General features: G+C 30.9%; 1 long non-coding RNA gene across 1 annotated transcript; it reads left to right on the top strand.

The window, feature by feature from the left end:
- The first annotated feature begins 12,633 nt into the window (after positions 1-12,633).
- LOC126748078 (uncharacterized) lies at positions 12,634-17,367 on the top strand. The gene is made up of 4 exons (XR_007664614.1): positions 12,634-12,779; positions 13,462-13,614; positions 14,769-14,954; positions 17,185-17,367. It is a non-coding gene; the product is annotated as an uncharacterized LOC126748078 (long non-coding RNA).
- The last annotated feature ends 2,405 nt before the right edge of the window (positions 17,368-19,772 follow it).

Raw genomic sequence — 19,772 nt, 5'->3', positions numbered from 1 at the left:
CTATTTAGTTTATTATTAATAAATGTTAACAATTCTTAAACATTGCTTTTGGGATATAAATAAAATTTTTTTGAAATTATTGATTTTTAAGGTTAGTCGAGTATCATAACTTTTTTGGTATTGGTGCGATTTGGTTGAAATTTGGTACCTAGTACCTATTTCGGATAAGATTAATAAATTTTTACAGATATTTGACATGACTATGTTTTAAGGTCACGTGACTACCTTAACTTTCTTCCTATTTGTCCGATTTGATTGAAATTTGGTATTTGGGGATTATTTAGGATGCAATTATGAATTTTTCACAGATATTTGACATTTGACTTCCAGGTCACGTGACTATTGTAACTTTTTTGCTATTGGTCTGATTGGGTTCAAATTTGGTATTTGGGCTTTATTTAGGATGCAATTATTAATTTTTGACAGATATTTGACATTTGACTTCCGGGTCACGTGACTATTGTAACTTTTTTGCTATGAGTCCGATTGGGTTCAAATTTGGTATTTATGCTTTATTTAGGACACAATTAATAAATTTTAACAGATAATTGACAAATTATATTTTAAAGTCACGTGACTTTCATAATTCTTTTGCTATTGATCCGATTGGGTTGAAATTTAGTATTTGGGCTTTATTTAGGATGCCAGTAATACATTTTGACAGAAATTTGACATATTAAATTTTAAAGTCACGTGACTTCCATAACTTTTTTGCTATTGATCCGATTGGGTTTAAATTTGGAATTTGGGGTTTATTTAGGATGCAATTATTGATTTCTTACAAAATTTTAAAATATTAAGTTCTAGGGTCACGTGACTATCAAAATTTCCTATTTGATTGAAATTTGCTATTAGATGATATGTATATATTTATAGATAATATTTTGTATTACCCTATTCCTTTTATCTTAATTTGTTAAATTATTTCTTAAATTTGCCTTTAAAAAAAAAATTAAAAAATCATCGGTTCGAATACATAGGCTTTAAAGGGAATTTATCTTCTTTCATAATATTGTAGCATTATTATAGACTTTGAAAAATTTTGTCATTAAGCTTTTTCATTACTTTTTGAATGGTCTTTAGCCAGAAAAAAGAAATTTTGAATTTGGAGCATGTTTTGAAAAAAATTTCATTTTTGGCCGGATTTTGTTCGAAAATCGATAAATGCAAATAAATAGGTTTTCTGTTCATTTTAGAGTCAAATCGATAATAACCTTTTTAAAAGGTATCCTGAAGTAGTACAAGATAGGAAAATAAAAAGTTGAAATTTTTCCATAGGGCTCTTGATAATTCGATATTTATGATTAATAGTTTTTTACAATTTTCTCCGAATCTGTGATAGCTATAATAAATTAGTTTTAACATTCGAATACCTCGTAACATTCCCTAGAACTTTTGTTTAAGACAAAAAGTTGTCAGAGTTATAGTTTATTTAGAAAAAAATAAAAACCGTTTTTTCGAAATTTTTCATGGCTGTACCCCTTTCGATTTTGGAGCAAAAAAAATTTTTTTTTCTTGGGTTTTTTTTACTGGAAATTGCCAACTTAGGGCTTACATTATAATTTGTCGGTTATCATTTTAAGAAAAAAAAATTATACCGTGAGAAAAAACCAGTTTTCTTTTGTTTTTCCCACATTTTTACTTATATCTCGGCTTCTATAGCTTCGATTCACTTCGTTGATGGTTTCTTTTATTTCTAATTCTCCTCCTGTCAATTCTTTTGATATTTTATTACTATTACATTTTAAAATAAAAAGAAAAATTAAAACAAATCGACGTAAAATCCTGTTTGTTCTATTTCAATAAATAGACCCTTATGGGAACTTCTTTCTAATTTTGGTATTTATGGTTTATTTAGGATACAACTAATAAATTATGACAGATAACTGACATTTGAGTTTCAGCCCAGGTCACGTGACTACCGTAACTTTTTTGCTATTGGTCCGATTCTGTTGGAATTTGGTATTCAGGCTTAATTTAGAATACAATTAATATATTTTGACAGATATTTGAAATATAAGACAGTATATCGACACACAACGCGACTATATAACAAATTATGGTTCTTTGAAGCATGATACCCCAACCACTGGTCATCTCTTTCCTTGGCATATAAACGTTGGTACACCTGATAATTTTTGTTTTGTTTTAAGAAATCCTCTAAGGCCCATCACTGACAGGACTTAGAGGTTCCAAACTGGTCCCCACGGACCCAAAGTATAGGAGCGAAGCGACTATACTTGTTATATAGTCGCAGACTATATTATGCACGCGAGGTCGGGCCCGAAAAATCGTGTTTTTTTGGAAATAAAAATTCATATCTTTGGCTGTATGGTTAGCGAAACGATGAAATTTGGCATAGGGTCTCTCAATACATTGAGAATGATGGATCCGTAAACGATTTTTTTTTCTGGTACCACCAAACGGAGCGGTACTGTCTCAAAGTCAAAAATTCGTAAAAAAACGGGTCAAATTCCTTTCAGACGCGAGAACTCAAATAAAAAGCCTTTAAAAAACTTTAAATTTTTAGGACATAAGGGTCGGTGGGGGCATAAGAACTGTATACTTTTTGGGCCAGATCGGTATACAGGGTGAGTTGTTATAAGCGAACAAAAGTGACTAAAAAAAAAATTCAAACTTCTCCAGAGGCTAAAAAAAAATTTTTATAAAAAAAGTGTTTCGGCGAAAAGACTTCGTTTTATAAGAGATTTGACATACTTGGAGCTTTTTTTTGTAAAAAATTTATTTTACGAGTTCTGGCATTTTCAGTTTTTTAGGATTTTCCGCCAAACGATACTTATTTTGGGAAAATTTTTTTTTTCAAAAAATAACTTCATCCTTTACCTTTTATATGCCATATAACCGAAATTTTTGGGAACCATACAGGGTGAGCAATAATGAACTTTACCCATGAAGGTCCGACCCGAAAATCACATTTTATTTAATAACTTTTTAGTGGTTGCACCTGGACAATTTATATTCTCAGGCATTAAATACTTTAATAACCCCATTATTTGTGTAAAATTACAATCTTCCAACTTTAATAGGTTCTGAGCAATTCGAATTTTCGCGTTTAATTCATTTGCCGCGTCCCTGTACATGGTGAAAAGATCAGACATCGTCTAAAAGATCCGAAATTTTGTTTTACAACACATACTAAAATTTCAGGGTTCCAGCGATAGTACAAGTACCCGAAAAATGCGATTTTATGAAAAAAGTCCATTTTTTTGCGTTTTTGCAGGTAATTGGAGGTGTCAACCTAAACTCTGATGAAATGGCTAGTGGGAACAATACTTTGACGCATGGTGGATACAAATTTTTTGCTCGTGACAGGTGGCCGGGACTTGGTTTGGTTTTTTGTAAAATTATGAATGAAAATGAACCGGAAACGATCAGGGAAAGGAAGCACCGAATCAGAAAATGAATGGGCTTTCCGAATCTGTGCATATCAATTGGGGAAATTGTGTATTGCGGCCAGGAAAATTCGGCAAACATTTTGACGTCTTCGAAAAATGCCGTTTTTTTGAAAAGTCAGTGGTTTCATACCGGGGTGAGACGAAATGAAATTTGCCCGATTATTTTATTAAAATTATTCGAATATATACACGGGTCAGTCGTAATGATCTATTTAATTTAAAATAAAAATTTAGATATTAGGTGAGTTTTTACTACTTAGTTTATTATTAATATATGTTAATAATTCTTAAACATTGCTTTTGGGTTATAAATAAAAATTTTTTGAAATTATTGATTTTTAAGGTTAGTCGAGTATCATAACTTTTTTGGTATTGGTGCGATTTGGTTGAAATTTGGTATTTGGGGTTTATTTAGGATGCAATTATGAATTTTTCACAGATATTTGACATTTGACTTCCAGGTCACGTGACTATTGTAACTTTTTTGCTATTGGTCTGATTGGGTTCAAATTTGGTATTTGGGCTTTATTTAGAATGCAATTATTAATTTTTGACTAATATTTGACATTTGACTTCCGGGTCACGTGACTATTGTAACTCTTTTGCTATGGGTCCGATTGGGTTCAAATTTGGTATTTATGCTTTATTTAGGATACAATTAATAAATTTTAACAGATAATTGACAAATTATATTTTAAAGTCACGTGACTTTCATAATTCTTTTGCTATTGTTCCGATTGGGTTGAAATTTTGTATTTGGGCTTTATATAGGATGCAAGTAATAAATTTTGACAGAAATTTGACATGTTGAATTTTTTAAGTCACGTGACTTCTATAACTTTTTTGCTATTGATCCGATTGGGTTCAAATTTGGAATTTGGGGTTTATTTAGGATGCAATTGTTGATTTCTTACAAAATTTTAAAATATTAAGTTCTAGAGTCACGTGACTATCAACATTTCCTATTCGATTGAAATTTGCTATTAGATGATATGTATATATTTATAGATAGTATTTTGTATTACCCTATTCCTTTTATCTTAATTAGTTAAATTATTTCTTAAATTTGCCTTTAAAAAAAAAATTAAAAAAATCATCGGTTTGAATACATAGTCTTTAAAGGGAGCTTATCTTCTTTTGTAATATTGTAGCATTATTATAGATTTTGAAAAATTTTGTCATAAAGCTTTTTTATTACTTTTTGAATGGTCTTTATCCAGAAAAAAGAAATTTTGAATTTGGAGCATGTTTAGAAAAATTTTCATTTTGGGCCGGATTTTGTTTGAAAATCGATAAATGCAAAAAAATAGGTTTTCTGTTTATTTTAGAGTCAAATCGATAATAACCTTTTTGAAAGGTATCCTGAAGTAGTACAAGATAGATTAAAAAAAAATAATGTTTTTCTATAGGGCTCTTGATATTTCGATATTTATGATTAATAGTTTTTTACAATTTTCTCCGATTCTGTGATAGCTAGAATCAATTCGTTTTAACATTCGGATACCTCGTAATATTCCCGAAAACTTTTGTTTAAGACAAAAAGTTGTCAGAGTTATAGTTTATTTAGAAAAAAATAAAAACCATTTTTTCGAAATTTTTCATGGCTATACCCCTTTCGCATTTGGAGCAAAAAAAATTTTTTTTTTCTTGGGTTTTTTTAATGGAAATTGCCAACTTAGGGCTTACATTATAATTTGTCGGTTATCATTTTAAGAAAAAAATGCTACCGTGGGAAAAAACCAGGTTTCTTTTATTTTTTTTTCACATTTTTACTAATATCTCGACTTCTATAGCTTCGATTCAATTCGTTGATGTTTTCTATTATTCCTTATTCTTCTCCTGTTAATTCTTTTTATATTTTATTACAATTACCTTTCGAAATAAATCTAAAAAATTAAAAAAATCGACGTAGAAACCCGGTTGTCTTATCCCTATACATAGGCTCTTGTGGGACCTAGTATTTCCCTTTATATTATGGCACTCGTATAAATCGTGGAAAATTTTGTCATAAAGCTTTTTTGTTAGTATTTGAATGGTTTTTAACCAGAAAAAAGAAATTTTGAAATCGGAGCATATTTTGAAAAAATGCTCATTTTGAGCCCGGATTTTGCTTCAAAATCGAAAAATGCAAAGAAATAGGTTTTCCGTTTATTTTAGAGTCAAATCGGTAATAACCTTTTTTAAAGGTACTTAAAAGTAGTACATGATAGAAGGATAAAAAATTTTAACTTTTCCATAGGACCCTTGATAATTCGATATTTATATTTCATGGTTTTTCTTTATTTTCTCCGATTTTATGATAGCTAGAACCGATTCGTTTTAACGCACGGATACCTCGTAATATTTCCGAGAACTTTTATTCAAGACAAAAAGTTGTCAGAGTTATAGTTTATTTAGAAAAAAATAAAAACCATTTTTTCGAAATTTTTCATGGCTTTCGATTTTGGAGCAAAAAAAAATTTTTTTTTCTTGGGTTTTTTTTACTGAAAATTGCCAACTTAAGGCTTACATTATAATTTGTCGGTTATCATTTTAAGAAAAAAAATGCTACCGTGGGAAAAAAACGAGTTTTCTTTTATTTTTTTTAACATTTTTACTAATATCTCGACTTCTATAGCTTCGATTCAATTCGTTGATGGTTTTTATTATTCGTTATTCTCCTCCTGTTAATTCTTTTTATATTTTATTACAATTGCCTTTCAAAATAAAACTGAAAAATTTTAAAAATCGACGTAAAATCCCGGTTGACTTATCCCTATACATAGGCTCTTATGGAACCTAGGTTTTCCCTTTATATTATGGCACTCGTATCAATCGTGGAAGATTTTGTCATAAAGCTTTTTTATTAGTTTTTGAATGGTCTTTAACCAGAAAAAAGAAATTTTGAATTCAGAGCATATTTTGATAAAATGGTCATTTTGACCCCGGATTTTGTTTGAAAATCGAAAAATGCAAAGAAATAGGTTTTCCGTTTATTTTAGAGTCAAATTGGTAATAATCTTTTTTAAAGATACTCTGAAGTAGTACAGGATAGAAAAATAAAAAATTGAAATTTTTCCATAGGGCTCTTGATAATTCGATATTTAGGTTTAACAGTTTTTTCCAATTTTCTCCGATTGTATAATAGCTAGAACCGATTTGTTTTAACAGGCGAATACCCCTTAATATAGCGAAGAACTCTTATTTAATTCAAAAAGTTGTCAGATTTATAGTTTATTAATAAAAAAATAAAAACCATTTTTTTGAAATTTTTCGTGGGTATACCCCTTTCGATTTTCGACCAAAAAAAAAAAAATTTTTTTTCTTGGGTTTTTTTAGTGAAAATATAATTTTTTTTTTAGCCAGTTTAGGGCTAAAACTAAAATTTGTCAATAATTATTAAAAAAAATTATATCGTGGGAAAAAACCAATTTTCTTTTGTTTTTCCCACATTTTTACTAATATCTCGGCTTCTGTAGCTTCGATTCAATTCGTTGATGGTTTCTTTTATTTCTTATTCTCCTCCTGTCAATTCTTTTGATATTTTATGACTATTACTGTTGAAAATAAAAAAAAAAATTAAAACAAATCGACGTAAAATCCCGTTTGTTCTATTTCAATAAATAGACCCTTATGGGAACTTCTCTCTAATTTTGGTATTTATGGTTTATTTAGGATACAACCAATAAATTATGACAGATAACTGATATTTGAGTTTCAGCCTAGGTCACGTGACTACCGTAACTTTTTTGCTATTGGTCCGATTCTGTTCGAATTTGGTATTCAGGCTTTATTTGGAATACAATTAATATACTTTGACAGATATTTGAAATATAAGACAGTATACTGACACACAACGCGACTATATAACAAATTATGGTTCTTTGAAGCATGATACCCCAACCACTGGTCATCTCTTTCCTTGGCATATAAACGTTGGTACACTTGATAATTTTTGTTTTTTTTTTAAGAATTCCTTTATAGCCATTCACAGACAAGACCTAAAGGTTCCAAACTGGTCCCCACGGACCAAAAGTATAGGAGCGAAGCGACTATACTTGAAAATTACAAGTTTAGGGCTAAAACTAAAATTTGTCATAAATTATTTTAAGAAAAAAAATTATACCGTGGGAAAAAACCAGTTTTCTTTTGTTTTTCCCACATTTTTACTTATATCTCGGCTTCTATAGCTTCGATTCAATTTATTTATGGTTTTTTTTATTTCTTATTCTTCTCCTGTCAATTCTTTTGATATTTTATTACTATTACATTTTAAAATAAAAAGAAAAATTAAAACAAATCGACGTAAAATCCCGTTTATTCTATTTCAATAAATAGACCCTTATGGGAACTTCTCTCTGAATTTGGTATTTATGGTTTCTTTAGGATACAAGGAATAAATTATGACAGATAACTGACATTTGAGTCAGCCTAGGTCACATGACTACCGTAACTTTTTTGCTATTGGTCCGATTCTGTTCGAATTTGGTATTCAGGCTTTATTTAATATATTTTGACAGATATTTGAAATATAAGACAGTATATCGACACACAACGCGACTATATAACAAATTATGGTTCTTTGAAGCATGATACCCCAACCACTGGTCATCTCTTTCCTTGGCATATAAACGTTGGTACAGCTGATAATTTTTGTTTTTTTTTTAAGAATTCCTTTATAGCCCTTCACAGACAAGACCTAAAGGTTCCAAACTGGTCCCCACGGACCAAAAGTATAGGAGCGAAGCGACTATACTTGTTATATAGTCGCAGACTATATTATGCACGCCACGTCGGGCCCGAAAAATCGTGTTTTTTTGGAAATAAAAATTCATATCTTTGGCCGTATGGCTAGCGAAACGATGAAATTTGGCATAGGGTCTCTCAATACATTGAGAATGATGGATCCGTAAACAATTTTTTTTTCCGGTACCACCAAACGGAGCGGTACTGTCTCAAAGTCAAAAATTCGTAAAAAAAACCGGTCAAAATTCATTTTTGCACGAGATCTCAATTTTAACGCTGTCAAAAAAATTGAAATTTCTAGGCATAAAAGACTTTATAGTAATTCATGTCTGTATACTTTTTGGGCCCGATCGGTATACAGGGTGAGTTGTTATAAGCGAACAAAAGTGACTAAAAAAAAAATTCAAACTTCTCCAGAGGCTAAAAAAAAATTTTTATAAAAAAAGCGTTTCGGCGAAAAGACTTTATTTTATAAAAGATTTGACATACTTGGAGCTTTTTTTTGTAAAAAATTTATTTTACGAGTTCTAGCATTTTCAGTTTTTTGAGATTTCCCGCCAAACAATACTTATTTTCGAAAATTTTTTTTTTAAAAAATAACTTCATCCTTTACCTTTCATATGCCATATAACCGAAATTTTTGGGAACCATACAGGGCGAGCAATAATGAACTTTACCCATGAAGGTCCGACCCGAAAATCACATTTTGTTTAATAACTTTTTCGTAGTGGTATCTGGACCATTTATATTCTCAGGCTTTAAATACTTTAATAAACATAGTATTTGTGTAAAATTACAATCTTCCAACTTTAATAGGTTCTGAGCAATTCGAATTTTCGCGTTTAATTCATTTGCGGCGTCCCTGTACATGGTGAAAAGATCAAACAACATCTAAAGGATCCGAAATTTTGTTTTACAACACATACTAAAATTTCAGGGTTCCAGCAATAGTACAAGTACCCGAAAAATGCGATTTTATGAAAAAAGTCCATTTTTTTGCGTTTTTGCAGGTAATTGGAGGTGTCAACCTAAACTCTGATGAAATGGCTAGTGGGAACAATACTTTGACGCATGGTGGGTACAAATTTTTTGCTCGTGACAGGTGGCCGGGACTTGGTTGGGTTTTTTGTAAAATTATGAATGAAAATGAACCGGAAACGATCAGGGAAAGGAAGCACCGAATCAGAAAATGAATGGGCTTTCCGAATCTGTGCATATCAATTGGGGAAATTGTGTATTGCGGCCAGGAAAATTCGGCAAACATTTTGACGTCTTCGAAAAATGCCGTTTTTTTGAAAAGTCAGTGGTTTTATACCGGGGTGAGGCGAAATGAAATTTGCCCGTTTATTTTATTAAAATTATTTGAATATATACACGGGTCAGTCGTAATGATCTATTTAATTTAAAATAAAAATTTAGATATTAGGTGAGTTTTTACTATTTAGTTTATTATTAATATATGTTAATAATTCTTAAACATTGCCTTTGGGATATAAATAAAAATTTTTTGAAATTATTGATTTTTAAGGTTAGTCGAGTATCATAACTTTTTTGGTATTGGTGCGATTTGGTTGAAATTTGGTACCTAGTACCTATTTCGGATAAGATTAATAAATTTTTACAGATATTTGACATGACTATGTTTTAAGGTTACGTGACTACCTTAACTTTCTTCCTATTTGTCCGATTTGATTGAAATTTGGTATTTGGGGTTTATTTAGGATGCAATTATTAATTTTTCACAGATATTTGACATTTCACTTCCGGGTCACGTGACTATTGTAACTTTTTTGCTATGAGTCCGATTGGATGCAAATTTGGTATTTATGCTTTATTTGGGATACAGTTAATAAATTTTAACAGATAATTGACAAATTATATTTTAAAGTCACGTGACTTTCATAATTCTTTTGCTATTGATCCGATTGGGTTGAAATTTAGTATTTAGGCTTTATTTGGGATGCAAGTAATAAATTTTGCCAGAAATTTGACAGATTGAATTTTAAAGTCACGTGACTTCCATAACTTTTTTGCTATTGATCCGATTGGGTTCAAATTTGGAATTTGGGGTTTACTTAGGATGCAATTGTTGATTTTTTACAAAATTTTAAAATATTAAGTTCTAGGGTCACGTGACTATCAAAATTTCCTATTTGATTGTAATCTGCTATTAGATGATATGTATATATTTATAGATAATATTTTGTATTACCCTATTCCTTTTATCTTAATTAGTTAAATTATTTCTTAAATTTGCCTTTAAAAAAAAATTAAAAAAATCATCGGTTCGAATACATAGGCTTTAAAAAGAACTTATCTTCTTTCGTAATATTGTAGCATTATTATAGATTTTGAAAAATTTTGTCATAAAGCTTTTTCATTACTTTTTGAATGGTTTTTAGCCAAAAAAAATAAATTTTGAATTTGGAGCATGTTTTGAAAAAAAGTTCATTTTGGGCCGGATTTTGTTCGAAAATCGATAAATGCAAATAAATAAGTTTTCTGTTCATTTTAGAGTCAAATCGATAATAACCTTTTTGAAAGGTATCCTGAAGTAGTACAAGATAGAAAAATAAAAAGTTGAAATTTTTCCATAGGGCTCTTGATAATTCGATATTTATGATTAATAGTTTTTTACAATTTTCTCCGAATCTGTGATAGCTATAATTAATTAGTTTTAACATTCGAATACCTCGTAATATTCCCGAAAACTTTTGTTTAAGACAAAAAGTTGTCAGAGTTATAGTTTATTTAGAAAAAAATAAAAACCATTTTTTCGAAATTTTTCATGGCTATACCCCTTTCGATTTTGAAAAATTTTTTTTTTTCTTGTGTTTTTTTTACTTGAAATTGCCAACTTAGGGCTTACATTATAATTTGTCGATTATCATTTTAAGGAAAAAAATGATACCGTGGGAAAAAACCAGTTTTCTTTTTTTTTTTTTTCACATTTTTACTAATATCTCGACTTCTATAGCTTTGATTCAATTCGTTGATGTTTTCTATTATTCCTTATTCTCCTCCTGTTAATTCTTTTTATATTTTATTGCAATTGCATTTCGAAATAAAACTGAAAAATTGAAAAAATCGACGTAAAAATTCGGTTGTCTTATCCGGTTGTTGGACCTAATCATTTCCCTTTATATTGTGGCACTCGTATAAATCGTAGAAATTTTTGTTATTAGGCTTTTTTACTAGTTTTTGAATGGTTTTTAACCTGAAGAAAAAAATGTTAAAATTTTTGCATATTTTGAAAAAATGCTCATTTTGAGCCCGGATTTTGCTTCAAAATCGAAAAATGCAAAGAAATAGGTTTTTTGTTTATTTAAGAGTCAAATCTATAATAACCTTTTTTAAAGTTACTTAAAAGTTGTACATGATAGAAGGATAAAGAACTTAAATTTTTTATATAGGACCCTTGATAATTCGATATTTATGTTTCATGGTTTTTCTTTATTTTCTCCGATTTTATGACAGCTAGAACCGATTCGTTTTAACGTGCGGATACCTCATAATATTCCTCATAACTTTTATAAAAGACAAAATGTTGTTAGTCTTATAGTTTATTTTAAAAAAAATTAAAATCATTTTTTCGAAATTTTTCGCGGTTTATTGGGTATTTTTGGTTTATTTAGGATACAGCTAATAAATTGTTTTGAAAATAACTTTTTAGGCTTTATATTTACAAAACTTCTTTATTAGCAATAAATGTTTTTTAGTCAAACACTTATGTTTTTTCAACTAAATGTATAGTCATGATCCCCGAACATTAACGTTGTTTAGTAGCTCTTGAATAATCACTAACATTTTGTATTTTAACTTTTTTATAAGAAAAGCATTTTCTTCACTAACATTCCCTATGTCGATTAAATTGTAAATAAAAAACTAATTAGACTTGATAAAGGAAATCTAAATTTTAAAAAATGCTTTTATAAAAATATTGCGTTTGACAAATTTACGTTGATAGTCACCACGAATCTCAAATACCATTGAAGGCAAAAATGGTTAACATCAACTAATATTATAATATTAATATTAAATATTACAATAATAACACTAAATATTATAACATTAATATTATATACAAAAACCCAGAAACCTATTCATAAAATCCTAAAATGAACATAATAAAATAACCCAAACCTAGCAAAAAAAAGTTCGTCAGTGACGACGACGCTTAAATGTCGCCGTTGCGAATCGCTCCATTAAATCATCGCTACATAAAAGCACCTTAAAATACAAGGACAAAGTTAACCGTGCTTTTGACAAATAAACGTATATGGAGCGGTATCCGGGGTAACCAGCGTAAATAAACATTCATTTTAGATTCCTTTGTGCGTTATAAGCGTTATAAAATTTCTTTCGGGAAATTTTTTAAGTTTATTTTGTGCTTATTTTGAGGAATATTAATTATTTCGAAGTTATATTAATCGGTTTTAGTTATAAGTTTGTTTGTTTGTCATTTTTAGGTAGTGTGTTTAGTTTAGTGATTTGGAGGCGTAAGCAGTTAAGTTTTATTGTGCTGGCTGGCGATTGCTTTCTTTAAAGTCCATAAACAAGCAGTGTTTTGACAGATTTGGCTCATTGAATGTTTTAGATTTTGTTTCGCCCAGTTAGTTTTATTCTACAAAATCAAAGGTAAGTTTTTATATTAATTTAAGTATATTATCTGTCATAAGTTATATTATCTGTCAATGTGGAAGATTTAGTTCAATTTTTCGGAACAGGATATGGTAATAATTTGATATTTGACACTATAAACGTCAACGTTCTAAAAGTAAACAAGACAATGTGGTTAAAAAAAGTCTTATTTTTATATTTTTATATTTTTGTTTACTTAATGGAGGAACAAAATAAAAATATTTTAGATCAATAGAAAAGTCGTTAGCTCGTGATAATACCATAGTATATTTCTAATATTATTGTGTTCATAAGTAAATAGAAGCATAACAAAATTGTATATGGTCGAATACAACGTAAATTATTGTTTTTTTTGTTAAAAAGTGGTTCATTCAAGAATTTTTTTCTTTTAATATAATCGATTTAAGGTAAGCTTGCTAAACAATAAAAAAAGATCTAAAAATCGTTGGGTAGGTGAATTGCTTAATGACCACACAGTAATTTTAATATCCATTTATATTATAAATATGGATAGGTGAAAAAGACGATCTAAACATTCATTTCATATTCCGTTTTTGCATCATAAGAGTAGTAAAAGTTCCTTTGGAATTTCTTAATGTGTCCTTTGTGCTAATTTTGAGGAATATTAGAATATATATCAACAGTTTTTAGTTAGACGTTTATATTCTTTCATTTCTAGATTCTCAAGCAGACAACACTTATTAAACTGATTAGATCTAAAAGTGCTGTGCTCCATTGACAAAACAAGCAAGTAAGCAAGGTTTTTGGAAAAATTTTACTCATTGCATCCTATAGTATTTGTCTTTCATAGTTCCGATCTACAAAAGCAAAGGTAAGTTTTATTCAAATTATATATTAACAATATTTTAACTTTTAAACAGTTTTAAAATTTATTATCCCAAATATATGATTACAGATGTAAAAGATGTGCATGCATAGGTCTGATTTGATTCTGAGTTTTCATGTATAGGTAATATAGGTTAGACTACTTAGGGCTTTAAAGGATCTAAATTAAAGGTATTTTATAACATGTATACTTGAAGGTGTAAATTAATTTTTAATTACATAAAATGTAAAGAAATTTATTGTATGAAACAAAACTAGAAACATTTTTACATACATTTTTTTTTTAGTCTAGTGGTGTTTTTAAAAGTATTTATGGTAACTTTAAAAGTTATTTCTAAAGCAACAATTAAAACTAATTGTTGTCAATCTACTTGCAGTTAATTACAATAATTTATTGTGAGTCTAATTTTATAATATAAAGTATTGGCATGACAATTATGCTAATTTATGTAATGGAAGTTAATTTTTAAATTATTCCTGGGTAACTGTTGACATCTTTAAAAAGTGCCTTTATTACTCATATGTGTGTGTCTACTAATAATAATAATCTATTTGTGTTTCTTACTGTTAAAAAACTATTAATATTAGGAAATACTAAGTAGTAAATTATAAAATCGCATAGATAAACACACTGCACTAGAATGACTATTTTAATAACTAAAATAAAATTATGACACCATTATTGAGGTTTTGTTCGTTTTTACAAGATGGAAATCAATTCAACTTTGAGGAAGACACAAATGAATTCCTCCTCTTCTTACTAATTATGTAATTGTAGGTTAAATATAAAAAGTAGAGCAATATTTAGAATGAAGCTGGAGAATTGTTTTAAATATTGTCAACCTTGCAAAAAGCTAAACATATTGGAAAATTCTTGACAAAAAAAACTTTTACAATCTTTTACATCTTATTGAAAGATACTTAATTTTTTAATATTAATTATAAAGCCTAGATACTTTAATTCATTCATTCAGTTTATCGTATTGTTCTATATATATCAATTCTTAATAAAACCTAAAATCATAAATCAGAGAAAGTCTTTGCATTCTTATAGAACATCAGGTCGATTTAGATTTAAAATTAATTAATTACAAAAATAAAGCTAGGATTATGATTAAAGTATGTTCAATGGATTTTTAGATGCCAAAAATGAGTAAGAAGTCTGCTAAAACAACAAGACTCCAGAATAAAGAAAAATATATGTCCAACAAGATGGTAAATAAAGACAGTGGTGACAAAAAGGAAAACTTAGAAATTCCTGGTAAGCCTATAAATTTGCAACAAAAGTTGCCCAAAGATATGGTTCCAGAGGATAGTACCAGTAAGGTAAAATTTAATGAAATTGTAACACAGTTTAATAAGCGAAAATCATTGTCGGTTATTGATGACAATGATGCATTGTCATCAAAAATTGTCACTCAAAAGAAACAAAAAGTTAATAATTCCTTTAAAAAAATATCACATATAGATAAAATTGAAAAGAAGCCGGAAGCTACTAGAACCAATCACCCCACCATGTTTGAACTAGCATTAAGAGAAGGCCCCACCATTGTTTGTAGTTGTTGCTTGCGGCTATGGTTTCCTACTTCATGTACCAAATTAAATCTTCAAAGATTGGAAAAGAAATTTGGAACAGAATTCACAACAAAAATTTGCAATGATGGGGTTTTCTTCTGCAACTCTTGCTCTCAAAATATTTATAAAGGACAATTGCCAAAGTTTTGGTGCGGCCATCATAATATTGTCCACCCTATACTAATTGAGCTAAAAGATCTGACTATCCTTAAAGAAAGGATGGTGTCGGCCAGGTTACCTTTCATGCAAATCCGACAGGTAGGATATGCACGACAGTGTTACATAACTGGCCAAATAGTCAATGTCCCTATAAATATAGATACTTCGACCAAATTATTGCCTAGAAATGTAGAGGAGACACAAACTATTCAGGTTAAGCTCAAAAGAAAAATGAACTATAAAAATGATTATCTCCTGGAAACCATACGGCCCGCAGTTGTTCTAAAAGCGGCAAAATTTTTGTGTCAACAACCTCTTTACATACAAGAAGGCATAAAGCAATCAGATGATTGGGAAAAAAATATTAATGACTATATACGATCTCAAGTAGAATCCTCTGCACAGATCTTAAATGAAGGCTCAAAAGTGTTGGAACTGGATTCTAAAACAGTGTGTAGTGAAAATTTTGAAGAATTGTTCGATAATGCGTTTTTCGAAACAATGGAAGTGCCCCTAGAATCTAAGAATGACGATAAAAATATTCAAAAAGAATCTTCAATTGAAAAAAACAATATATACAATTTAGAGGAATTCTTAGATGAAGAAGAAGAGCCTTTAAATCCTGGGGGCCAAGAAACTTTGCTTGACAAATGTAACCTAGAAAATATCTGTTTTGCCCCAGGAGAAGGTAAAACGCCAATACATTTGATGCTTGACCAGTTTAGCGATGAACTCTCATTTCCTACACTTTTCTGTGGACATGCTAAGCAAGTTCTTACAAAATTCTCCTATTCTGACCAGACGAAAATACTACTCCAGCACAAAGACAGGCGATTTTCAAGGACAGACTATCTGTTGTATACATTTAAAAAACGTCAACTAATCCAATTATCCAGTGCAATTGCAACATGTCTCAGAAAAAAGAGGAATGAGGATGGAAAATATACAGCTGGACAAGTAAGACAAGCAAATTTTCTAGACCAGCTGATTCGAAGTGACATGGGATTCCATTTTCTTAGTAGAATTGTAGGTTCACCTGCTTATTGGAAGCACGAAAAGACAAAATTGCTGTGTATGATTCGCCAATTTGGAATCCCCACACTGTTTTTTACCGTGTCAGCAGCCGAAACAGCATGGCCCGAATTAATCAAGGTATTAGCACAAGTTGTTGATCAAAAAGATGTTACTCTAGAGGAGGCCGCGAGTATGCCCTACTTAGAAAAAACTCGCTTAATTAGAACAGATCCGATAACTTGTGCCAGATACTTTGATTATCGGTTCAAACTGCTATTTAAATATATGAAGAGTCAAAATGGACCCTTTAAACAAAATCCCATAGAGCATCATTATTACCGCATAGAATTTCAACATCGTGGGTCTCCTCATGTTCACGGGTTATTGTGGTTATCAAATGCTCCAAAATTCCAAGAAACACCAGAAAGTTTCAAAGAGTGTGCCGAATTCGCGAACAGGTATATTACCTGTAATAGTGATTTAGAAAGTGTCCGTGATATAATTCAGTTTAATACGCATCATCATTCTAAATCGTGTCAAAAAGAAGTGCGGGGATACAAGGTTTGCAGGTATGGTATCCCATACCTTCCAATGGATAAATCGGTAATTCTAACGCCAATAAAAATTGACAAAACCAAGGAAGCGGATTTACGTAAGGCCATGTCTGAAAAGTTTTTAATGATAATGCGTAGGCTTAAGGATAAACCAGATTTATCATTTGAAAACTTTTTGGCTGACCTTGGTATGTCTAAGGATGAGTATCTTAATGTTATACAGCACAACATTTTTAAAACCACTTTGTTTTTAGAAAGGCTGCCAAAAGATGGTTTTATTAACAACTTTAATGCTGAAATGTTCTCCATGATGAAGAGCAACATGGACATTCAATTAGTTTTTGAGCCATATGGTTGTTGCACCTACATAGTCAACTATATCAATAAGTCCCAAAGAGGTGTGTCTGATATTTTAATGAAGACTATGGAAGAACTTAAAAAAGGTAATTTAGATGTTAAGGGCAAACTTAAATCTCTTGCAGCAGATTTCTTAAATGCGAGCGAAGTAAGTGCCCAGGAAGCCGCCTACAGCGTGTTACAACTACCGATGCATGACACCTGTACCTCCTATGTATACATCCATACAAATCCAATCAGGGAAAGGACAAAAATGTTGAAACCATTAGCACAACTTAAAGAAATGGACAATGACGATCCCAATATTTATTGTGATGGTCTTATAGAACACTATGAACAGCGGCCTGATGAGATGGAAAACATATGTTTGGCTGAGTTTGCGGCCTATTATGATTTCTTTAAGAAACAAGCAGAAACAAAGGCTAATGGTTTACCCTTAAAAGATGGAAGTGGCGTTTTAGTTAAAAGGGGTCATGCTAAAATTTTAGCCTACCGTAGTTATGGACTTCAGCAAGACCCTCTTAACTATTATAGGGAACAAATAATGCTATACATCCCATGGCGAAATGAAGTGGATGAAGTTGAAAATGAGAACATTGATCAACAGACCATATACAAAGATCGATACCAAGAGATTGTTGCAAATCGACAAAAGTTCAATGTCTTAGATGAACAGGTAATCGATGAAGCCCTGAAACTTGCCGAAGACCGATCAAATCAATTAGACGATGGTGGATTCGGTGGAGAAATCGATGATGAGTTTATGCCTTATGGACTAGACAACCCCATTTATGATCCATTCAATCACATCATCGATAAGAAAGACGATGAAGCGCCAGTAAAACATATCGCTTTCCCAACGCCTCATCAGATAAGCGATTCAGAGTATGAAGCCCTCATAAGCAAACTGAATCACAAGCAGTATCAGTTCCTTAATGTCGTGCAAGACAGTCTAATTGAAGGGGAAACTTTCTACTGCACACTTAGTGGTCCAGCAGGTACAGGCAAAAGTCACCTGATTACGGCAATAACCCAGTCGTTATTGCGCCATTTCAACTCAATACCGGGAAATAATCCTGAAAGTTTAAAAGTGTTACTTTGTGCGCCTACAGGTAAAGCGGCATTTAATATCGGGGGTATAACCTTACATGCGGCATTATCGTTACCCGTTAGTCAGTATGGTGAAGAACTAATTCCGTTACACCATGACACCGTTAATACTATATATTGTAATTTGTATGACTTAAAATTAATTATCATAGATGAATATTCCATGGTTGGCGCCAGATTGTTTGACCATATTAACAGTAGATTGCAGCAAATCTTTAAATCTGACGCCATCTTTGGAAATATTTCAATAATTTTATGCGGCGATAATCGTCAATTACCCCCAGTAAGGGATATTTATATTTTTTGCCCAGTAAAAACAAATCCGTATAAAGAATTATGCGGAACGTATCTGTGGGATCATTTTAAATATTTTGAACTTTCAGAAATAATGAGACAGAGTGAAGATAAGTCTTTTGCAGTTGCCCTCAATAATATGGCGTTTGGTAAAATGACCGACGAAGATGTGCAATTGATCAAGTCCAGGGAAGTCGACAGTATTGACCAAATTCCTGAAGACACTATGCATTTATTTTGCACCAATGCAGAAGTAGATGCATTCAATGAAATGAAACTGTCTACATTTAAAACCGAGCGAGCCGTAAGTCAAGCCAGAGAAGTTATCAAAGGGAGTTGCTCAGAACGACTAAAAAATTTATTTCTGGAACACGCAAAAAGCTTAAAAAAGGGGGAGAGTTTTGGCCTAATGTTAAATTTAATATTGCAGGTAGATGCCAAATATATGATTTCAATGAATGTGGACACCAGTGATGGAATAGTGAATGGTGCAACAGGCATCCTACGTCAAATAGACTATGACCGAAGTAAAATTCCATTCAGAGTGTGGATGGAGTTCTTCGATTCCAAGTCAGGCCAGGAATGCCGCAAGAGAAACGAATCCCTTAGGAAGTCTATGGGTGTGTTATACACTTGGACGCCCATAGAAAGAGCTGCCAGAGCTGTTAAAATTCAAAAAGGCAGCAATGTTCACGTTGAGCGTCTTCAGTTTCCTCTTGTAATCAGTAAAGGAATTACAATCCACAAGAGTCAAGGTGCCACCTACAAACAGGTGGCTGTTCACATTGGAAATCGCATGACGATAACCAGTACCTATGTTGCTTGTAGTCGGGCCACAAAGCTAAGTGGCCTCTACATCATTGGTAAGTTTAAGGCCCCTAAACCGGCAACCGAAAAGGATGCTGCTTATAAAGAACTGGTAAATATGCAAGAAAACAAACTTATAACATCCAGGTATGACACTCAGTATCTTAATGATTCTAATGTCAAATACATTATTGCTTATCAAAATGTGCAAAGTCTACCAAAAAATTTTAATTTTATAAAAAATAATCCCATTTTTAAAGACGCACATTTCCTA

Source organism: Anthonomus grandis, chromosome 21 (genome assembly GCF_022605725.1).
Source record: "Anthonomus grandis grandis chromosome 21, icAntGran1.3, whole genome shotgun sequence".
NCBI lineage: Eukaryota > Metazoa > Arthropoda > Insecta > Coleoptera > Curculionidae > Anthonomus > Anthonomus grandis.
This window is presented reverse-complemented; position numbering and strand designations above follow the sequence as displayed.